Source organism: Schistocerca americana, chromosome 4 (genome assembly GCF_021461395.2).
Source record: "Schistocerca americana isolate TAMUIC-IGC-003095 chromosome 4, iqSchAmer2.1, whole genome shotgun sequence".
Taxonomy (NCBI): Eukaryota; Metazoa; Arthropoda; class Insecta; order Orthoptera; family Acrididae; genus Schistocerca; species Schistocerca americana.
The window spans coordinates 156,380,098-156,402,825 of NC_060122.1; positions in this window are offsets into that span (position 1 = coordinate 156,380,098).

Below are 22,728 nucleotides of genomic sequence, written 5' to 3' on the forward strand. Positions count from 1 at the left end.
CACTCCCAGTACAATGCATCATTCCATTAGAGGGGAAAATTGTTGTAAAATGTATTCAACGCTAACGTGCTATTTCTGTGGACTACACATACTCAATAAATCTAAATTTACTGTGAGAATATCTAAAGGACTGTTTTTTTCGAATTATCTTATTTTAAGTATTTCCCACATGCACTGTTATGCAAAACTTTAGGACGAGCTAGATGAAGTAAAATAACATGTGAACTACTCGTTAGAAATTAATGATAGTGCTGGAGCATTTTTAAAGACATTTTCTAATCGTACTCAGAAAGTAGCACGTCACATGGCGTGAGATCAGCGTGACTAGAGCGCCAAATGGGACTGACCTCGCAATACGAGGCAGTTGAACGGCCGAGAAAAGGTAGTGTGTGTCAGTCACGGAGCAGTTACGATGCACTGTGATCGTAATCTTCATTAAGACATGGCCCACACACATTAGGAGGACTTCATGTGGAGCAGAAACATCGGGACACTGGGAGAAGGACGAAGTGTGACGAATGTGGCCCCAAAATTTGTTATTGGTCACAGCGTTGTTTCACCTGCATGGGGAGTGTTCCGAATCAGAAGCACAGCTCCCCAAAGGAGAAGATGTGATCGAACACAGTGAAGCACTGCAGCAGAAGGCCTCTACATTGTGTAACAGGCAAGAAGGAGTCCGTGTAAGACAGCAGTTGCAGTTGCAGCCATGTTTAAGAGGACTGCAAAGTACGCAGTTTCACTTTCCTCAGTGGCACAACGACTGCGTTGGGGTGGTCTCTTTGCCCTGCAACTAGTACGGATTGTTCCATTGGCACCCGCAGATCGGCGGCATCGTTTGCGATGTTGCCAAGAGCATAGAAAGTGTCCAACACGTACAGTGAGAAGGCAGTGTGGGTGTAACTATAATGATCTTCTGCCCTGGAGTATTCTAAAGCACAGACCCACTCTCCAGCTGTACCACTGTGTGTGAAATCAACGGCAATGTAATATTTACGTGCCAATGACTAATTTCGTGCTCTACCAGTGAAGGTGAAGTTGATAACACGTATTACACTCCAAAATACTACTATTATCTTCCACATTAGTGAACAAAAATAATGATCAAGGAATGGTATCTTCCGAAATAAGAGATGATAAGCAAGATAACTATAGATTTATTACAGAATAACAGAACTGATAGCGGACACAAACAGAAATAAATTACATAGATTACAGTCAAGCACCTGTCTAATGAAATAAAGTGTGTACTGATGTACAATTGACAATGTAGGGAAGTGGATGGAAAATTAATGATGCATTCGACTTTAAATGGAGATAATGCATTGTGACTTAATCTACTTCGGCTGACAGTGATTTTGAACTGCAAAGCTGTGAGATGCAATGAAGTGCATAAATTGGACATTGACTGCTGCTGTTTCAACGAGCATACCATGGGCACTGATAATTCACCTTGAAGGTCCTAATGTGCAGGAGCTACAAAATGTTCACCACACACCAGCAGGAGTCTGCAGTGATGTCACCAGCATGCCACTGTGGTGACTGAGCTGGTGGACTTCCAGCTTCTTCTCTCACTCCAGGGTCTGTGACAATGTCGCCAGCACAAAACCTGTCACCACAATCTAATGGAACTCGTGGTCAAAGCCCAAATTTCAATCTCCCTTCCCTCACAACCAAAACACAATAATCGATCTCACTCACCTATTGACCAAAGTCTGATTAAAAGTTTCTTCATCTCTCCCCCATTATTCCCAAATACGCTCCATGTGGAGTACTATGGAAAATACTAAAACTACCAGTCGAAATGTGCCAGAGCTTCTTTACGCCAATCACATAATTCTGTTCTCTGAGTACAGTTTCCCTTCAGAAAAGCGTCCTATCGCTTTCTGTGATGGAGAACAGACGACTTGCGATCCGTTTTCTGAAATCATCATTGGGTTTCCAATCATGGCACCATTTCTTTGCTCACAAAGCAAATAAATTGCTGTGGGTACCTTCGTGACTCCTAAAAAATGCAACAGCAATCATGGTGATAGTATACCAGGCGTCCTGCCTTGTTGCCCATTTCAGGCACTGTGGTGAAATATTTTCACTACCCTTTCAGATAAGGATCTCGCAGGAAGTCCCACGGAAAACATCAGGCGAATACCTACAGAATTTGAAGAAAGGCCTCTCCCTGACGGGGACCAGTAATCAGGGTGCTAGACCGTCGTGACGCTGTTGAAAAAGACTGTGCAACAATGCCGCAAGCCTCTGGGACAATGTACTGACCCCTGCTAAGAGCCTTCTTTGCATGTGGCTGGGGTCCCCTGCTGTCCAGGTCATGTCCACAAGCGTGCCTTCGTCTGTCTGTGTGAAAGCAGCGACCCAGTCTCCCAGACTGGGCTGAAATACCTACGCCTGCGACCCTCTGAACTAACATCAATAAAGCGGCCGTTTCACCACCTATGCCCAGTGAGCTTCCCTTCAGCCAGCTGTGACCATAACTGTCCAACAAAACATTCTGCCAATAATAAACTGAGTCCTGTCATCTCAAATTACTCTGTCCAGATAGATACCAATGAACTCAGTACCCAACCACTGTTAACCTTCTTTATTAAGCATCATATTGGTCACAGCACCTTCCTAATTAGATACAAGTACCCCAACTGGATTCACATGACCTGTACAATTAAAGTGAAAGAAAGGTAAGCCCAAAGAACTTTCTGTCTTTCAACTGGGCCATCAAGAAGTCAGGGCACGTGCTCTACTCAGAGAAGAGCAGACTCAGTCTTAATGATTCTGGATGTACCCTGATATGACCAGAGGTGGAAACATGTAATGGATCCAGAAACATTGGCGAATTATCGTTTTTGTGATCCATGTGTTACGGTATGGGGAGGCATAATATTGCATTGGCAATACTGACTTCCAAATCTTTGAACACAGTACACTAAGTGGTCAACATTATTGTGACACTGTAGTCTTCCTCATGTGTGTCTATTCAGGAGTGCATTCTGTTATGACCAAAGGAAACTACAATCGCCCTTTTCTGGGGTCTTTCATTGTTCTGAGAGAGGGATCGAACTACAACCTATGAAATATTAGTTCTTTTTGTGATACGAATCATAAAAAGATTTTCTTAACTTGGTACTATTCTTTTCCATAGGAATGCTTGATAATTTAAAACTGTCATTGGCTATTACAACGAACTAGCACTAATTAAGAGACGCTTCTCTTGAAGTACAACGTTCAACATTTACTGAGGTGCATTTAGTTCTGAAATTTAAATAACACTTTAGTCAGTCTGGATGATCTTGACTGCTTCAGCGGAGGTTACAAACAGGAGCAGAGCGCTTCCTAGCTCGCCTCTATACTGACCATCATGCGAGGACATTGTACTGACAGAGAGGGTGTGTCTCCTGAATCCCATTCGTCGTTGTGGATTGCAAAAAGACTTTGCTAGTATCTGTGGTATCGATGTGTTGTCGACTTTGGTGTGGCGCTGCGATATTTGGACAATACCACACATTTGATCCTGGCTTAATTTTTATGGATGATAATGCACGACCTCATCGAACCGTTCATGGGGTGAAGCACTTGGAATGAGCGGGTTTTAGGCGAATGGACTGGCCTACCCACTCACCCCGACTTAAATACCAATGAGCAGGTGAGGGACGCACTGTGGAGACATATTTCAACATGTCCACATGCACTAAAACCATTCGGGAGTTGTCAACTGCACTGATGCAGGAATGGAATACCCTTCTCCAAGGACTCATTACCCAACTTACGGCCAGATGGGAGTACGCTGCATAGCATGTTTTACCATCCATGGTGATAAGACAATCTTTTAAGAATCAAGTCCCACGTTTCGTACTATCACAAATCACAGTGATCTCAATGTGATTTGAAACAGTGTAAGATGCAGGGATCTGGGAAGTTGTAGACGACTGAATCCACGCTCAATCAAATTTTACAGTTCAACTTAACATGATCATTTTACACAAGACGCTGGTAGACTGACCACATTTGATTGCTCAGTTAAGCAAACGCAAATTATTATCAGACTGTATACCACACATCAAATCCTAAGACCAAGGGCTCAAATGAAAGATATGATACGATGACACTAAAAGCTATAAAGCGCCACTGATTAAAGCATTGAAAACATCAAAATTTATTTAAACCCTAAGTATTTATCCGTAGAACATTTTTCAAAAATATTATTTTCCTGATATACACAGTTTAATTGCGTGTGAATTTTATCGTAGTAGCAGCTTTAGAAATGCCTTAAAATTGTTAAACTGATTAACTTTGCACTGGCGGCCATTCCCACCTTTTCCGACGTTTGGGAAACCGCTTGCTTCAGCGGAATTTTTGCTCGTGAGAGGGCTATTTTCTTTTGATATCTTTGTCTGACATCTATATCTCCGGCTCACATCTATATCTTTGCCTGAAAACTTTCTTGCATGTGGTTTATTTACGTTTTGACAATACTAATACATATTAGTAGGTGGAAGGTTGAATTCGCAAACCTTTACGTGGAAGCCAAGATTTGCGCATAAAGGGTGGTGGTGAAACTGTGTTTAGGAAACAGAGGTTTCATGGAAATCTGTTTACCAACAGAAAAGAGTAAGCAGCTCGAAATGAAGAACATAAGCTCTCAGCTTCAAGATCTAAACTTGGGACAGAAGAATTGTACAGGTGCGTGAATGATGTTGATATGGATTCCACTATATTCAAACTTATTGATTATGTGCTTCTCTGACAGGCTGTAAAATTTTCATGTTCATGTGTTAGCTGTAAAAATACGGAATGCATGACTGTTGTTGAAGAAATAATAGTGGGAATAGATTGTGACTTTAATTTAATTTGTAATTCGTGTGGCTATGAATTTTCATTTTCCTCCTTCAAAAAACTGATACTGGTACCTATGAAAGCCATTACACGTTAGCATATGCTCTGAGATGTCTTGGACAGGGCAGGGAGAGAGGTAATTTATTGTTTGGTTATCTGAACATGCTTCCACTTTCTGCAAGGTTTGAAAAAATAAATAAAGAAATGTCTGATGCTGTATGCGATGCTCCCGAAGTTTCTATGAAGAAAGCAGAGTAGGAACTGGCGGAAATAAACAAAAAAGAAATAGATCCTGAGGTGGATATTCATGACAGAGAATCTCGTACAAATGTTACTGACCTGTGTGTGTCTGTAGATGGGACCTGGATGAAAAGGGTTCACACATCTCTGTATGGAGTTGCATCTGTTATTGGTATTGACTCAGGTAGAGTTTTAGATGAAGAAATTATGTCTAAATACTGCCACCAGGGTGCAACAAGGAAAATGTCCAACGATGAAGACAATGAGAAACTGTGGCAAGAAAATCATGCAATAGCATGCTCTAAAAATTATAATGGTTCAAGTGAGGGCATGGAGGCTGCTGCAGTTGTCTGGATGTTCTCCAGATCTGAGGACCAGTATGGTGTTAGATATGCTATTTCCCTTGGTGATGGGGACTTCTCTTGGTTCAAAGCTGTAACAGATAAAAATCAGTACAATACAACAATAGAAAAGTTGGAATGTGTTGGCCACATCCAAAAGAGGCTTAATAGTAGGGTTCGTCACTCGCTGAAAGAGGAGAAAGGTGAAGTACTTGAGGATGCAAAACCGCTAGGAGGAAAAGGCGGGCTTACTCTGAAAGAAATTGATTCTCTGCAGTTATTTTATAAGGAAAAACACACGTGATTTAGAAACAATGAGGCGAGCTGTGTGGGCAATTTTTTTCCACAAACTATCCACTGACCAAACACCAATGCACAGTCTGTGTCCGTAAGGCGATTGGTGTATGTTCAACAACAGAAATGAGACGTATTCACATTAGCACTCATTAGCAGAACCTGCTATGAATGCAATTAAGTCCACAATCAGGTTTCTTGCAAACTCTGATTTATTGAGGAATTGTCTATTCGGAAAGACACAAAATGTAAATGAAAGATGGCTCTGAGCACTATTGGACTGAACATCTGAGGTCATCAGTCCACTAGAACTTAGAACTACTTAAACCCAACTAACCTAAGGACATCACACACATCCATGTCCGAGGCAGGATTCGAACCTGCGACCGTACCGGTCGCGCGGTTCCAGACTGAACGCCAGAACCGCTCGGCCACACCGGCCGGCTGTAAATGAAAGACTGAATAATCTAATTTGGATTAGACGCTAAAAAGGACAGTCTGTGGACTTGAAGTACTCAAAATAATTGTCTGTGATGCAGTTTTATGTTACAATAACGGAAATAATGGCAGAATTGAAGTGCTGAAGAGAGTTGGTATAGATCCTGGTGTGTTTACAGTAACAGCATTTTACACCATCGACGAGAGTAGGTTCAAGAAAGCTAACAGATCAGTGTCTTACCAGCAAATACAGGCCAAGCAGCCGCGTGGGGTAGCCGAGCGGTCTGATGTCGCCTTGTCGCGGTCCGTGCGGCTCCCCCGTCGGGGGTTCGAGTCCTCTCTCGGGTATGGGTGCGTGTGTTGTCCATAGGGCTAAGTTAGTTTAAGTTAGATTAAGTAGTGTGTAGGCTTAGGGACCGATGACCTCAGTAGTTTGGTCCCATAAGACCTTACCACAAATTTCCAAATGAGGACCAGGCAGAACCGAAGAGGGGGGAAGAGAAAACTGGAAGATGGGGAGTATCAGTATGGAGGATTTTAAAATTGAGGTAAGCTTATTAGATTTAGAAGTATGAGAAGAAGGTCTTTGAATGAAATTTTCCTTGTTTTACATTTTTTACGTTATAAGAAGCCATTTCTCAAAAAAAGTATATGCGCTAATGTCATGAAATTTTCAGTAACTGTTCACGTGTTGCTGTCTCCCGGAAACTAAAAAATAAGAGATCCTGCAATTAAATTCTGATTTTTAGATGATTGTATGCAGAAAAAAATTATTTTTGGATGTGCAAAATTAAAAATCTCTAAATGACACAATTTGTACCATAATTTAATAACTGTAGTTAAGTGGTGTTGTAACCATCTCAGGACACTACAATTAAATTTTCAAATTAATTGCATGATTAGATTTTGAGATATGACTTTTTACAAAGAAGACAATAAAAAATAAAAAATTCAAATATTAATTCGGCATATTTTATTACATTTTTCCGTTAAAACACAGCTCTTTTGCTTGTCATATGCAAAATTTTAGATTTGTGCATTAATAAGTATTGCTGTAATGATTTTTTTACATAAATGTTTCCATTTTCCGTTACATGCCCCCTCAGCACAAACTTACTTAGAGGGCAGCCCATAATTGGATTAGAAGTTGATAATAGCAAAATAATTTACAGGTGACAATAAAAGTATCGTATGGCTGAAAAACGTTTTAGAAAACATCAAAACAAAATTAGAAAACGTATATCAAAATATTATTTTAGAAGGCACCAATACCATAATTTGCCATCAAAAGACCTCAAAGGCCAAATTGATCTATTTTACAGACGCCAGTAATTAGAATAAACAGTGTAATATTCCATAGATTTAAACTTAATACACACAGGCTTCCAATGATGCAGATTAAATTACAAACCAGGTTTCAAGCCGAAGAAGAGCGCCAAGACATCATTCAGAAATTTTGCTCTGCTGGTACTTACATCTGACACAGTTGCATCCTGGCGTCCCACTAGTTTCACACAGGTAGATCAAGAACAGTTAAGATTTAGAGCTGTAAAACAGGAACATGTTACCTCACTTGCAGTAGTGCCTTAAAAACGATCGCAGATCATCCGAAATAAAGAAACAGTCTTTGCATATTTAACATCCATAAACTGTTCGAACAAACTCTGCCATGGATAAATAATTTCTGTAGACCCCTTTGGTCAAACAGTGCACAATTGTGGAAAGCTATTTACGAGAAAATTACCGCCCAGACGATGCAATTGTCACAGACAATTTCAGATTCCCCAAACACTCGCAAGTTACTTCTGGCACTCCCTTAAAAGCTAGAATACAGAAAAGCACATAAATGGACCACCTGAACTCTTTCGGTAACCAACAAGTTCACTCGCCCCTGGCACAACTTAGTTATTATGCAATACAGCACACCGGCGCTCACCGTAACTTACGTTACGTGAAAGTTGTCTTGTATGTCACTAGGCAGTGACACGTAATGCGAAAGTTACTTTAGTCTTTAAATTTTGCAAAGCAGAGTAAGTAAAAAATAGGTTCATCAATTTTTGAAGCCTATTACCCAACTTCCGCCACCGAAAATGAAGGTGCAAGAAAACATGCAAATGATAAATACTGTATTACTATTGAAAATCCCTGTATTTTGGATGTCAATGTAATGGATGGCCACCTGGTGCTTTAATCTGAAGTTTCGAGCACTGTGGCATTGAATAAAAGAGGCCCTGGACAGTTTCTGGCGAATTTTGCCTCCATGTAGTTCATATGATAAGCTACAAAGCATCAATTTCAGATCCTGGATACCACTACGAACAAGTACTTAATCGACCATAGTTCCAAACCACTAAAAGTTGTCACAGAGCTCATGCACACACAGCCAATTGCTGTCTGAGGTGTTTGTGGATTCTAGACAACGGAAGTCGATAGCAGGTAGCTTTCAATCATCGACACAAACAAGTCCATTTCTGCTGTAATGATCCAGCATAGAGACAATATACAGACTAAACAGCTCAATTCATTACAGCAGTGTGGACATGTGGCACGCAACGCATGCTCACGATCATCTCGTGTGGCTGTACACCCACTCTGCCTATTAGCCCCTCTCACTTATTAGTCTATCATGGTAACATATTGCTTATGACATGTTTCATTTCTTATTGTTTCACAGTGCCTCACAGAAAAAAGTGAAGTACCCAAAAGATAAGGTCTGATGACAATGTAACTTAATCATATACACACCATTGTTGAGTACGTAAATGATTAAGAGTTACAGGTAGAACGACCAGCAGAGTGCAGTATTGTTGTTTGTATCTAGCATTGTTGCCAGGCTATGTAGGGAATACAAATGGCGTGAACAGCGTCATCACTGTCAAAGACACAGACATGTAGTGTACTCATATACCTAACGCACTTTGAAAGTAACCTCATTGTTCATCTCCATTTGGTCAGCTCGTCAAATCGTGCCATATTACAGATTTGTGGGACATTCGAATGCCACTGTGGTCCGATGTTGGACCACATAGGAAACTGAGGGCAGGCACACTTAAGATTCCAGTCGACCACATCTGACCAACACAAGAAGCGATCGCCGTATTGTATACCAAGCCCATCTTAACCCCCTCATACCTGCACCTCCCATTCTAGAAGAAGTAATGGATTCCCTGCAACATCCTGTGTCATCCCACACCATTAGGCGGAAATTAATAATAAAGGCACTAGGGAATTACCAGTCGTTCCATAGGCTGCCGCTAACAGCACAATATAAACCACTGTATTTCGAGCAGTGCCATAAGCGGGAAGAAAGGACTGCTAATGAATGGCGTGGCAGTGTGTTCTGCGCTGAATCATGATTGTGCATTAGCCCAGATGACCATCGTCTGCGAGTATAGCCCCAAGTAAGGGAATAAAGCCAAAGTGACACCAGCCTGCATTATTGCCAAATTTATTCAAGATGGCGGCTCTCTGTGGGGTCCTTCACCTCCTCTCCTTGAGGTGTAGACGTCACAACGTCATATAATGCCTCCATCGCCACTTCTCTTCCCTCCCCCAATTCCCCTCCCCTTCCCCACTTGTGAATTTGCAGGAGAAACACTCAGGGTGTACTGAGATGCTGGAGAGGAAGGACGTAAGGTACTGTCATTATTTATTTATATGTTGAGTGTCCTACACTTGCCTCACATTCCCCACTTGTGATTTACTGGGAAAAGCACAGTCTGCATTAAGCTGTTGACATAGGTAGTACTGTGTGTGTGTGTGTGTGTGTGTGAACTATTGCTGAGTTGTGGGTATCAAGAAGAGAGAAGATTAGTAACTGTATTACATGTAAAAATACAATCGAGGACTGTGTTGATAGTGTCCTTCTGGATGGTTGGAAAGATCAGGTGACGGAGGAGTGAAAGAAGAATACTTCTCGCCAAATAATGACAATGCAATGGGATAGGGTGAAGTTGCATTTTGCAACTGATACAGACAGTTGTTGGTGCTCTACCTGCCAACCTCCTCCTTTGAAATGGCTCTTCAGCCTGCCTCTTCCACCATGCAAGAGACGTCCACTAATCCAGCAGATAAGTGACATTATTCCTATGTACAACATTTTTGTGGTGGGCAGCACACCGATAGTAGCAATATGCTGAACTAATTACAGTTCTCCTGCAGCCAGACAGGTCTCTGGTGACCTCTCCCCTTTAGCAGCCCCAGACTGACTGGCCTAGTCAATAATTCCATCAACAAAGGATGCTCAAAAGTTAAATGACATGGGGGAAAATTGGCGCCAATATATAGGAACACAGCAATCCCCCTCCTCCACCCGAAAATTGGCAGGAGTCACCAAGAAGGTAGGAATGTTACATCAGATCATGTGATAGTACCACTAGGGAGTATAAGGTGGGTGTGGCCTCAGTCATAGTCAGTCAGTGGAATAACCATGAAGCACCAACAACAACTGAGATAGTCATCTGTCTCTGCCTTGCAGAAGAAGTCTAAAAGTAAGTACATGTGATTTAGTTCCATGTCTTTGTTCAACTCTGTGTCTTTGTCTGTTGTTTCCTCTTCTTTGTTCAGCGACCTCAAGCATGTCCATACTTCAAGACCTGCAGTAACCTCCAGCCTGTTGGGACCAACAGCAGTAGCATGGGATTCGGTAGTGCACCTGACCAACATGTTGGATCAGGACAACAAACTGCTATTATCAGTACCACTTGTCGATTTGTGTAATGAAGACATTGAGCCAGTCCATGAACAGTTGGGCTGGGGATCTGACACTACACTGTGCAGGTCTGTACTGGTCTCTGACATACGCACTATCCTGGAACATTCTGATGTTGATGTTGTGGATGAGAAGCTGTCGAATCCTCCCCGTGCTCTAGTGTTTTTTCAGTTCAACTTACAATTTAACAACTGGCCCTTCAAAGCATTTAAATGCTGGTATAAAAGCATCAGTGGACAGTTGCTCCCTGTCATGTTGTGTTCGAGATCAAAATACACCGAGAAGTGTTAAAGTGTAGTTTATGGAGTTGGAATCAGATGAACTGTATAAGGCAGAACTCTAACTCAATCAACTGATGACCACCACGTATTATCCTGTTCTTCCCTGAGGCATTTCCTGTGCTGTCCTGACTCTATCTATCATGTCACCATACACTTGTGCTGCACTTATGTTTAGATTGGGTGGATGGTCCATTTATTTACAGCTCTCCACCATTACAAATTTGTTAAGCCTGCAGATGGTGCTACCCTTTGTGTTTGAAAGACTCGACAGATGGTTCCTTATGTTCAAACTGTCTATAAAGACAATATAAACTACCTCCATATGTATAGTGTGCATGTAGACGATTTAGAACACTGTATCAACACGATGCCAAAATAAGAAGCTATAGGAATACCCATCACTTTGAGGGAATTCTAAGTGTACAAGAAAGCTTTATTTGCCAAATTCTGTATGGGAGGGGAAGATGAGCCAAAAACCTGTAGGTTTTGATGATGTTGTACATCCTGTATATGACTACTAAATAGAAGCAATATGTATATTGTAGCAAATCATATTTTTCTTCTGTTCTTCTCATAGTAACAAAAATAACAATAACAATAATGATACTGTTTCCAGTAGTTTCGATGCCAATTGTAGAACACTGCAACAGCAGCTGTCTGAAACACATCGTCAGTACAGTCAATGTCTTCAGTCACTGTGTCATTGTTAAAGTGAATGATACATGAACCTTTCCAGATGTGTGTGTGTGTGTGTGTGTGAGTGTGTGTGTGTACACCCAGTAGCTTAGTTGGTTACATACATTTTCTTTAAAAGCCCATCACACATAATGCAGTCAGTATCATGGCACAGTGGGTGAAGCATACTCAAGACAAGAACTTTTTTATAAGTGACTAGTATTGTGATGGTGTGGGAGAAGATGAGAAGAAGAAGAATGAGATACTCCTCTCAGATAATATACAAGTGGTAACTGGAAGTTCATCCAGTTGCAGCAAGACAAATATTCTCACGTCACTACTAACACACCTGTATGAAATCCGATTCAAGCATGTATGTTTATTTTCAAAAACACTGTTTCAGTCCAAGTGCCAGTAGCTGCAAAAGTTACTAAAAGGTGTCGATGGTATGAAATCCCTCCAGCAGAAAAAGCAAAGGCAAATCCACGTTCATATTTGATGATGTTGCTGTGGAAAACCAGTATCAAATTCTACAACATTTCCGTTTTGGTCATCACACGGGTGTTGACGTACGTTATTTGAGTGAAACGTATCCCAGGATTCCAAAACGGTTGGTGAGGGATAATCCAAACCTTACCAATGCCTTCAAACAAGGCAGTTTGGATTTAAAGTACATTTAGCAATCACAAGTAGGAACTGGTACATCATTAATGAATTTGTAGAGATATGTGGAGATCGCTGGAATCACACAAGATAAAACAAGAAAATTGAATGACGGTAGGTATTGGCGTAACTACCGGGAGTTTCTATACACACAGCTATGAAAGAGGTGGATACATTAGTATACATCAAACCATGAACATGTCTACCTGCATTCCGGACACTGCATCTAATAGGATGGGTACACATAGACAGAGAATCGAGTGCAAATGAGGTGAATGCCATTGATACTTCTCATCAAGTCCCAGCTGGCCTGTTGGCTGGTGTATTTATTATGGTTGGGGAAGAGATTCCGCTATTAGATATCATTTGTAATGACCAAACTGTTCTCCTTTATTCCTAGCCGTCAGCAGTCTCTCCCACTGCTACATTTGGTTCACAGTTCATTTTGGTATGTTAGTCCTCTTGACAGACACATAATGAGTGAACATACAAAACAAATCTTGCTTTCTTGCCTCTTGTACAACGTCACGAAGTTGCACTGAGGTTTACCTACCTCTGTTCCTGTCACAAACTTCCTCTGAGTCGCTCGCAATCACATAATGCCTTGCTAACCTTGCTGTTTTGTCAGCCTGCTCGCCAAGTGCACTCGCTTACGACTCTCACCCTTGCTGTTGACGCACTAGCGCAGCTGCTGAAATGTTCTGCCTTACCAAACTGAACTGTTCTGCTGTACAACAATGCTATTACTCTCTTCATCACTTTTTGGCTGTCCTTTGTTCATTGTTAAGCAGAACTGAGATTAGCGATAAATTATCTAAACAGCGGATCATCAGTCTGGTTTCGGTACAAGCTGTAAAGAAATTTTCGCCCCCTCTATTTGAATCTTTGGTACCTTCATAATTTCAAAGAGTGCATTTCTGCGAACACTGTCGAGAGCTTTTTCTAAATATATAAATGATATGAACTTAGGTTTGCCCATGGCCAATCTATCTTGTAAGATATGCCGTAGGGTCAGTATGGCCTCGCGGTTTCCTACATTTCTCCAAAGCCTAACCTGATCTTCCGTGAGGTCTACTTCTACTACTTGTATTTTTTCTTTCGTTTGTTAATAATTCGTTTCAACATCTTGGAAACTCGATTTATTGAACTGATGATTCAGTAATATCCGCACCTGTCAAACTGTGCCTTCTTTAGAATAGGAATTATTATACGATCATTGAAGTCCAATGGTCATCCATGGATCTGAAATATGTAGGGACTTTATAAAGGAAAATCCACAAATAAAATTAAAACATCATGCCTGATGCTAAATTTTTACTGCATCAACAGCTAAAATTTGGTAAGCGATAAACATTTTTTCACTTTCCATAGAATCTTAAGGTCCCACATTTGCTGATATTATTGTAATGTGTACAAGTATAAAGTGTTTTTGCAGCTAAATAATGGTTTTTTGTTAATAAAACTGAATGCAGCAGCTCGCAGTCGTGTAATATAAATTTCTTTTAGTATGGTTTTTTCTCTCTGGCTATTACGGGTCTTCGGCAAGTGTCAAACACTGTAGTCATTATCAATCGCTGGCTTTCACTGCTACTGACGGTGCGTGAGCGATCCTCGGCTACTGATTCAACTGTCCCAATGTGACTGAGTTAGCGCTAAATAGAAGAAGAAAGCCGTTGGAAAGGAATTCTGGACCGTCACTCCTCTGTGATTCACCCATCTCTCAGTTTATGTATGATTTTTCGCAGAGCCAATGAGATGGGATATGCGAGAGTGATGTTGCACGACTAAAATTTGATCATTACTCCACGGGCTTTCTGCAGGCTCACAGTCGCTTCAGCAGGTGCCGCGGTGCTTGTTCGACAGAGACACACAAATTCTCGTCATAAAAACGGAGTTGATTGCGATGTTGTCTGGTAGGTGCAAGCCGTTTTTTCCCGTCTATCTTTGTGTGTGTGTGTGTTCGCATTTTTTAATACGTTGGCAATTGGTCTTCGTAAAATTGGTTTATTGGTATACGGTGCATGCTCTCTAAGGTTGCAATTCACAGCATTGAGACCTCTGCGAGTCTATGACTTTGTATACGGGAAGAGTTTACTTTTTTCTGCTTTGAGTGTGGGGATGTATACTATTATTTCTGCATCTAATTATGAGGCTTGTAGTGAAGTAATGTTACTGGAGTTATATGTCTGTCAGCTCTAGCGTAACACTGACATCATCCTAGGATTGTACCCTTGTCGCTAAATTTTGTTCCCTACGTATGTAAAATGTAAACTTTCACGGTCGGAATTTTCACTGTTAACAAAATATTCCAGGCTATTATGCTGAGGTCTAAAAGATTTCACTTCAAAACCCGACATGTCGTCCCCATCTGCGGAGGACATTTTCAAGGGTGAAAGGTGGCTACACTGAGCCACTGCGCCAGAGATTGCGCCAAAGAGTATTATTAAGCCGCCTCCACAGTGCCTGTTAAGAACTCGTAGAAGTCAGTGCTTGGAGAGAGCTCGTAGTAGTGAGTGCCTGTCGAGGTCTCGTGGTAGTCTGTGCTGAGATGTTGTAGCAGAGAGTGTTTGTTGAGATGTGCTATTAGGCAGTGCTTGCTGAGATGTGATATTGGAGAGTTCTGGTTGAGATATAATGTAAGGATTAGAGTGATTTTCATCAATATAAATGAGGTAACTAACTCCGTTTGTTTTTAATTTCAGTATCCTAAATAATGTGTCATTACAGGTTCAGTCAACAAAGCATCTGGCATGTGTTCTTGTATTAGAGTTTAATTCTGCTTTCCTTACGCAATTATAGCATTTGTAATTTTCTTTTATCACGTGAGTATAAATGGTATTTGAAATTTCTTGTCTTGTTGAAGAAGAACCGTGCCAGATGTGTGCGTTGAGTCACACTCCCACACACAGAACAATTACATTTGTGCTTTGGTTTTGTAGGTTTTATAGTTGCTGGGGACTTAATTAATTAACTGTGTTTATGAAAATTTTCATTTCATTCTTTGTTGTTGTTCTTTGCAGTCAGATAGCGTAATAATTCTAGTCAGGGCCAACCGATTACGGGACACAGCGTAATCGGACATACAGCTACTAAAAGTATTTTCAAATTTATTTAATTAAGCCCCCATGCACGTGGCGACCGCTGCTTCGGATCGTCCCTTGGAATTCTTCTGGTTGTAAAAATAGTAGACGGTAGTATTGTTGTAGTAATTTGTAGTTTAGTAATTGTAGTCTGTATTTCATGTGTAGATTTGGTAATTGTCATTCTTCTAATGGTATTTTTCAAAATTTAATTTTTATTGTCTTGTCTAAGTGTTTGACAATTTAGTGCAATTATTTCAATTGTTCGATTAATTGTGTTTGAGGGAAACTTTTCATGTAAATGGTATTGTTGGAGATAAAGAGTCATTGTGTGTAATTTTCGTACAGTGACGAATTTTTTATGTTTTGTAAATGATTACGCGATCGATGAAAAAGGCGAAAATGATGGATAGTCAGAATGACGAAATTGTTAACATGGCGAACTCGCCAACAGAGGAAAACAGTATCATGGATAATGAAGTGGAAAACAATGTAATAAGTCGGGAAAATAGTCCGGAACCATTTCAAAAATTTTCTCAATCTGAAAATTCACAGAATACGAGGTTAGCGACAGAAGATATGGAGCAGTTGATGAGTGCTATATTAAATTTGGGAGCACGAATGGAAACACGGTTAGACTCACAAATAGGAACAATTAAAACCGAAATGGGAACAATGGGATCACAAATAGGAACAATTAAAACCGAGATGGGAACAATGGGATCACAAATAGGAACAATTAAAACAGAGATAGAAACAATTAAAACCGAGATGGGAACTTTGGGATCTGAATTAATAACTGATATGGGAACAATGGAAACACAGTTTCGATCTGAATTGAAAACACAGATGGAAACAATGGAAACACGGTTAGACTCACGAATAGGGACATGTTTCAAAAATATGAAAGATGAGTTAAAGAAAGAAATCAGAGAAGAAGTACAACCGATTTTGAATTCTCACAATAATAGATTAATTGCAGTAGAGATTAGACAAAGGGAACAGGATAGAGAACAGGAAGAAAGAGATCGCGTGATAGTGCAAAAATTTTCAGAGTTAAATTTACAACGTGCAAGCGGTAAGAAAGAAATATTTGAAAGAATCGAGGAATCCGTACCAAGTGACAGAATAAATAATCTAACACAACAATATGAACAGTTAACTACCAAATGTGTCAATACTGAAACCCGAGTCGCGACACTTACGGAAGACGTAAACAAAGAGAAAGAAAAAATAGGTGATTTAGCGGAAAGAGTTGAGGAGATATCAGATAAACTGACAAATCTTAGTTTACATGGGGACAGAGATTCGGATGATACAGCTCCATTACCATTCGCAGAAACCGAAGAGTACCAGAACATAAATAAACATGTTGAAAATCAGGGAAAATTTAATGAACGCGTTAAAAGGAAAGTTGAGGCATTGCGAAAGCAAGTCAAACAGATCGAAGGCGAAATTGTAGGAAAAGACAGCAAAAGAAATTTGGAATCACAGATATCAGAGGGGTTTGAAGAAAATAATGTTTCATTTACGGGATGCGACAAGAGAGCGCCAGGCGCGCGAACTTGACAATAATCGTCATTGGGACTGGGACAGACGCGGTAGGTCTTTGTCGCCACGAGGCGAAAGTTTTGACTATAAACACTTTTTGACTGTTCGGAAATTTAAGATCTTCCGCAACTCTAAGAATGACATACATCCATGTGCATGGTTAGATCAATTTATGTACGCACTTCCACCAAATTGGCCACTAAGTCACAAACTGGAATTTATGTGTGGATATTTAGAAAACGAACCGGCGACGCGGATGCGCACACTCATTAGAGATTGTAATAATCTGAATGATTTTTATTATGCATTTCTATCGGCATATTGGTCCGAAAACACGCAGGACAGAGTTAAACACAGTCTTATTAAACACAGTCTTATCATGCAGCGTAATTTCAAACAGTCTGAGTTCCGCACGCCAGCGGAATATTTTGAAGACATGATTCGAAAGAATCAGTTCCTTTACAACCCTTATAGCCCGACTGAATTAATTCGCATTTGTTTAACTAAGCTGCCACAATCCATAAGACAAATTGCTTTAGCCGGAAGATGTAAAGACAACATTGAGACTTTTAAGACTTTGCTACAAGAACTCGAGTATGACAACGACGATGGGACTTCCTGTAATTTTTTCAGTAACAGTAATTACAATAGATTTTCAGAGAAAAGGGATAGTGATCGGAACGGGCGTTATATGGGTAATGTTGAGAATGACAGACGAAACAGACAGGACAATAGATACCAGCCCATTACACGTTGTTCTTAAAAAGGATGGGTCAATTCGTTTGGTTCTGGATTCCAGACAGATAAATAATATCATCATTCCTGAAACTGACCGCCCACAAAATTTAGATGAACTTCTTCAACATTTCCATGGAATTAAAGTCTTATCCACGATAGATATGCGCGCAAGTTTTTGGCAAATAGAACTCCACCCTGATTGTAGAAAATACACGGCCTTTATAGCCTTTGGTAACTGTTACCAGTTTCGGAAATTACCGTTTGGACTTACTGTATCTTCAGCAGCATTCATTCGTAGCTTAAATGAAATTTTACCTGTTTATCTTCCTGACAACATTACTTCATATGTTGACGATATTCTTATTGCTAAACATTCTTGGAGTGAGCACAACAAAATTTTGGATCCATTGTTACGTATCTTTGCAAGAGTTGGCGTTACAGTGAACTTAGAAAAATCTGAATTTGGTCGTTCTCAGGTGAAATTTCTTGGTCACATTATTTCTACAGAAGGTATTCTTCCTGATCCAGAAAAACTAGACGTTATTCGTAATTATGCTGTTCCTACCACAAAACGTGATGTTCGTAGTTTCCTTGGTGTCTGTAATTTTCTTCGACACTTTGTTAGATTGGACGATTTGGCCACACCTCGTTTATGTGAACTATCTGGAACGAAATCTAATTGGTGTTGGGATGAGGAAGCTCAGTCAGAATTTGAACAACTTCGTGATGCTTTAGTTGCTGCTCCACTTCTTTCACATCCGGATTTATCTAAAGATTTTTGTTTGGCGACGAACTCATCATACAAGGGCCTAAGTGCACACTTATTTCAAGAGATAGAAGAAGACGGCGTTGTAATACAGAAAACTATTGCATTTGGAAGTCGTGTTCTCTCTAAATCAGAAAAGAATTATTCGATTACGGAACTTGAAACTTTGGCTATTGTTTGGGCTTTCACAAAATTTCGCACATTTTTGTTTGGCAGACATACTAAGGTTTAAACCGATCATCGAGCTCTGGAATTTCTTATGTCAACACAATTAACTCACGGCAGATTGTCACGATGGGCGTTGTACCTACAGGAATTTGATTTTAGTATTGTTTACATACAGGGTTCTTCAAATATTGTTGCTGATGCTTTATCACGTGCACCTATGGGTTTGAAACAAAGTGCTGAAGAGGACTGCAAAGAAAACAATTATTGTTTGATGTATATTCAAGGTGTTGCGTTTGAGAACTTTATTTCGTCTTCGCTCCAGGACATCGCTAAGGAGCAAAATAAGGATCCAATCTGGAAGGACATTAAGGAGAAGTGGAGGAGAAAGGAAAGCGTAGCGATTAGACAGCATTATTTAGTTCGCAATGACATTCTTTTTAAACGAAAATCGGTCGACAACTCTGTTTGGTTAGTTTGCATTCCTGATGAGTGGGTCAATAAATTGATTTGGTATACCCATTTCAGTTATGTACACTTTGGTCCCAGAAAATGCTTCCACAAATTACGAGAAAATTGTTATTTCAGTAATATGGAAAAACGTATTGGATCTGTTCTGGCCAAATGCAAATTATGTCAAAAGGCTAAGCCGCCAACAGTTTCTCACAGAGCACCGTTGTTTCCTATCATTCCAGCGAAATTAAAGGAGATGGCTGCAGTCGATTTGTTCGGTCCAGTGGTTCGTTCTACTAACGGTTTTGCGTACATTTTCGTAGCAGTGGAGTTGACGTCAAAATATGTGTGTTTTACACCTTTACGCAAAGCAACAGCTCGTTCAGTATCTAACGCTTTTATCAAACATTTTCTGAAAGAAGTTGGTCATGTTGATAAGGTTATATCAGATAATGGATCACAGTTTCGTTCTAAAATTTGGCTTCGTACTCTACAGCGTCGTAAAATTAAACCAATTTTCATTTCACTTTTTCACCCTCAATCTAACGCTTCAGAGAGATGGATGAAGGAAATCAATAAATTGTGTCGTCTTTATTGTCATCAGAATCACAGAACTTGGGATCAGTATCTTCATATTTTTCAAAACATTCTGAATGAACTTCCTAATGATTCAACTTCTTTACCGCCTTTACTGATATTAAAAAACAAAGCACCGACAAATCGCATTTCTGAAATCGTTCCTTTTCCGCCTTCACGGAAACTGTGACATTCAGAAGTTGTCAACCTGGCTCTACGAAATATTGCATCTGCGGCTGCTAGAAGAGAGAGATCAGCTAAGCGTCCTGGTCGATCAAAAATCTTGTCAGTTGGTCAGAAGGTGTTAATTAGGTCTCATCGTTTGTCGCACAAAGGAAAAGGCTTGTGTCGCAAATTTTTTCTGCTTTATAACGGTCCATATAGAATTCGCAAAATTATACATGATAACACTGTTGAAGTAGAAACTCTTAAATCACAACGCTCTAAGGGAATACATCATATATCAAACGTTAAAATTTTTGTGGAATGACATACTTTAGAGAAACCAACAGCTACATGTAAACATGCGGAGAACACAAGGTTACCGCGCTGTGTTTTGGCGGCGGCACATACTCAAAGCAACAGTCAAGTCTGCGCGCCGCACAAGGCAGTCGTTGACCGAAAACAATAGCTTCCTACGTCACGCGCCTACAGCTGATCGAGCGCTCAGTGCGAATGCACTGACAGCCGTAAACAAATACACAGTTTAATTTCTCCGATTAAATTCAATATAAAGCTATAGTGACTTGATGAATTATGTTATTAACATTCAGTATTTTTCAGGATACGGTTGTATAAAATATTTAAGAACTTCAGGTAAATTCTGTGTGTCTCCGACGTTAAGGCGACTTGCTATCGAGAAATTTTCAGGAAGAATGTAATTTCGAAGAATAAAGTAATAAACTAAAAACGTAATTATTAATTGAGTTCATTTTTCAGGTAACATATTTCCACTTAGGTACGTGCTTTAGACGTAATTTGCTGCTCGCGATTACGTGATTCATACTTTGTGCTAATTTCATGTTCTATGAATTTACTTGTGAAGCGACGTGCTTGCGTACGTTAACTGATTTTGACAATGATTATTAATGAACTGGGTTGTAACTTGTGCATATTATGCATCGCTTGGCTGCTATGCTTTTTCACTGATGTCATATTTTTTTTTTATTATGTGCCTGCTGTGCTTATTTATTTAAATTATAATTGTCACCTGATTAGTTGTGCTGATATGTATGTAAGTTATACTTTGTGATTTATCTGCTTGCGCCTTCGTGTTTACTTATTAAGATGACATTGAACATTTATTTGCTTATGCTGATATGATGCTAATGACCTGTTTATTATGTTAGATAACATATGTTTGCTGCTATGCGTGTGGATTGCATATTTACACGTTTCTGTTTTGTCGTCACAACTACTCTTTAATTTGGTATATAGCAATGCTGATGTATAGTGTACGAACATAGAGTTTAGGTCACACTATTGTATTAATTATAGATTGTTTGCTTGGCAGAGCCTCGTTGTAAGAATTGTGCTGCATCCACTTGTTGACATTCTGTTCTCTACTGGTATATTTACTCGCTATTGCTTGTTTTGCTTACGCTAAGTGCCTTATATTTTTAAGATAAGAAAATGAACTGCTATAATTCGACGAACGACATTAGTACAAGAAACTTCATAGAAGTCACATGAGCTGAGGTTTTATGGAAGCTGTATAACTTTATGCTAATAGGAGGGAAGCTAACGACATGACATACCATTACTAGGTTTAGACCATTAACAGTTATTACACTGCATTTTTCTTGAGCAATTGAAATAGGAAGTGACACTTGACACAAGAAATACTCCACATGTTTGCTTCTGCCATAATTCTTGAAGTGGTGTACACACTGTGAAATATTGTGATCATTCACATTCCGTAATCGTACTTAATTACTGAGATTTATTTTAACTAAGTCTGTTAGAGGTCATTTACGTATTTCTTTGTTTATAATTCATAATGAGCAGAAGATTTGGGTCAGATGGATTACACAGAGGTTGTGTGTTGGCAATGTGTCTTCAGATTGTATGGGATGATGAACTGAACTTTGCATTAGGATTTTATCTGTACTTGTTCGAGGAGACTGACTAGAGGAAAGAGTTGTTATGGAAGTGAAATGATATTGGTAATAAGGTTTATATGTATCGACGCATTGAAGAGGTATTATTGAGGTATTATTGAGATTGTGTGAAGTTGATGATTATTGGAGTTTTGGTGGATAAGAGGTAAAGTAAGTGAGGAGCATATATTGGCAATAAGGTTTATATGTATCGACGTATTGAAGAGGTATTATTGAGGTATTATTGAGATTGTGTGAAGTTGATGATTATTGGAGTTTTGGTGGATAAGAGGTAAAGTAAGTGAGATGCATATTTTTTTTGTTGGTCTTATGGAACAAGGAGAATGAAGATAGCAGACTAGAACACTAAAGTAGAAGAAAGATAGTCTATACACACACTTTGTTAAATCACTAAGCAGTATATACTTTTTTTTTTTTGAAGAGAGGAAGTATTTGCATATCTTGGCTCACTGACAGTTGTTCAACAACAGTACATTTGATCTGGCTTGGCAAACATTGGTCTTGACATGATGACTATGACGTTGACCTAACTATTATTGACTGTTATACATTGCTGCCACTACTACTTGATACACATGATGAACATCAGATTTTGACAGAATTACATTTACACAGTTAACACCATTCAATTACACAGTAGTACTTAATGTGGATGAAAGATGAATGAGTGTGTTTTGTGTGTTTTCCTTTCCTAATCCTACCCACCTATCTCTTAAATATTAGTTTATTTGCTTGTTGTGGCTTGCACTGACACCCTTAAATATTATAGGTTTACTGATATTTGAGTATTTGTAATAGTT